We start from the raw sequence: 2,350 nt of genomic DNA, 5'->3' as shown, positions 1-2,350 counted from the left end.
ACCTATCTGTATATCTATCTATCTCTCTCTCTCTCTCTCTATATATATATATATATATATATATATATAATACAAATGATATATGAGCATATGCATGTATACATACATATATGTACATACCTACATCTACATGTATATATAGATGCATATCCAGGTACAGGACATATCTATCTATCTATCTGCTTGTGTGTCTATCCACGAAAAGTGATATTTTTTCTAGATGGGAAGTAGAGAGAAAGAGAGGGAGAGAAAGAAGGAAGAAAAGAAAAGAAGAAAAATAGTATCTAAATGATTACCAGCCAAACATAATCATTAAAAAAAAAAAACCTGCCGTGACCAGGATTCGAACCTGGGTTACCACGGCCACAACGTGGGGTCCTAACCACTAGACGATCACGGCTACCAAATCGGTGGAGGGTCTGTTACTTGTATATAATTATATATAGCATTTTGTTGACAAACGAGAGACAGTTTGCCGTACTGTGTATTGCAAAGTTTGTTTACTAGAAATAATTTGATAAGTCACTCCGCTCAAGATGAACCACAGTTAAGACTATCTATCAATCTATCTATCTATCTATCTATCTATCTATCTATCTATCTATCCATCCGACCGTCCGTCTGTCTGTCTGTCTGTCTGTCTGTGTATTAGTCTGTGTGTGTGTGTGTGTGTATACAAACGATTAAAGTAAAGCAGCTCATTATAAACATTAAATTTTACGAGAGTATCTTTCAGCAGAATAATTTTTCGTTAACTGTCTTGATCGATATTCGATTCTCTAAAACAGTTTTGTGTGCCTCATTGAACGTCATCTAACCCCTAAACTTTGATCATAACCCCCACACTCCTGCATTGTCCGTTCATTGTTATCTATTTATTATGTAAATGCAATGAATGCTGAATAATCTTAGATATTTATTGATTTTTTAAATGGGTGCAACAGAAAGCTACTAATGGATTAGTACTTAGGTCTTCATAGATTAAACAGACTTATATTACACATTTGCAAGTGTGCGGATACCCCGGCAATGGACTTTTCATAATCATTTAAACACGAAAAGAGTAACACACGATATTCATTGAATTAAAACGACTAGACAGATGATTGCTAGATATCCTATTAATTATTATTTTTTAAACTTTTCTCAACCAAAGTTGAAAAAAAATGTCTTGCGGTATTTTACGTTCTGAGTTCAAATCCCGGCGAGGTCAGCTTAGCTTTCCATCTCTCCCAGGTCGATGAAATATGGTACCAGCCATGTACTTGGGTTTATGGCATCAACCAACTCCCTCTCTTCAAAACTGCTGGCCTTGAAATTAAATCAAGAACTATAATTTTTAAAACTTCAACGAATGTTGATTGAACTAAAAACGTTTCTACTTAACTAGCAGTAACCGTGGAAATTTCACGGTTTCTTTGAAAACTGTATGATGAAATTGTATATTGTTTTGAAACATTCGGTTCTTGAAATGATAAAACAGTTCACTTTGGTAGAATCTCAAGAAACAACATTTCTGAAAGTTATATTGCTGTCTTCTTGGTGAGTTGTTAATTTTCCCCTTTATGCCAAGAAGTAAACAATCTTAACTATGGAATAAAATCATAGACATTATCTGGTAAAGTTTTGAGAAATCTCAATATGGTTATTAAAAAAAAAATCTATAAAAACATCTTACCCTAAAACTTTTATTCTTCCTCGTTTCACTGATGTCGTCTGCTGTTGTCCATATTTTATAAAGAAATAAAAGTTTTGATCGAGCAGACGATAATTTATTGTACTAAAGCGCATGCGTAAAGTCATGGACGCTAAAAAAATTTTTTAAATGCACCATTTCTGTTAAACAAATTTCCCTATCAACACCAACACCACCACCTTTAACCAATATGCTTACTTACACTACCACCATCACCATCCCCATTATATTTACAAGTTACATGGTTCAGTCCTAGTTATTTGCAATCGAGATTATTTTCATTTTTTAAATTTCATTTCAGTTCATCTATCTATCTATCTATCTATCTCTATGGACGGACGGTAGACGTGTCGGCTCTGTAAGTTTTGCCTTTTTCATGTTTTAAAAAGTTTGTTTGTAAAATTTATTTTATATACAAAGTTGTATAACAACTTGTAGACTCTCTGGTGCAAGTTTTTTGCGACGGAAATCTGCCCTGTGTGGCACATTTCCAGGATATAAAAACCAATCTCGGCTTTCTAGCCATTTTTTTTTTGAGACGATGGCGTCTTGTAGCCATGAAAATTTTTGTGAAACGAACGCTGCAGTCTGCAGTGTTTCGTTCGAAAAAGAATTTCCTAGTCTTCCTTCCTCACAGTTAAAGGAGAGAATGGA

General features: G+C 34.1%; 1 non-coding gene across 1 annotated transcript; it reads right to left on the bottom strand.

The window, feature by feature from the left end:
* Positions 1–328: 328 nt before the first annotated feature.
* Positions 329–400, bottom strand: Trnah-gug (transfer RNA histidin (anticodon GUG)). The gene has a single exon. It is a non-coding gene; the product is annotated as a tRNA-His (tRNA).
* Positions 401–2,350: the final 1,950 nt, after the last annotated feature.

Source organism: Octopus bimaculoides, chromosome 1, assembly GCF_001194135.2.
Source record: "Octopus bimaculoides isolate UCB-OBI-ISO-001 chromosome 1, ASM119413v2, whole genome shotgun sequence".
NCBI lineage: Eukaryota > Metazoa > Mollusca > Cephalopoda > Octopoda > Octopodidae > Octopus > Octopus bimaculoides.
The sequence above is the reverse complement of the archived record's forward strand: the minus strand, read 5'-3'. Positions and strand labels throughout refer to the sequence as shown.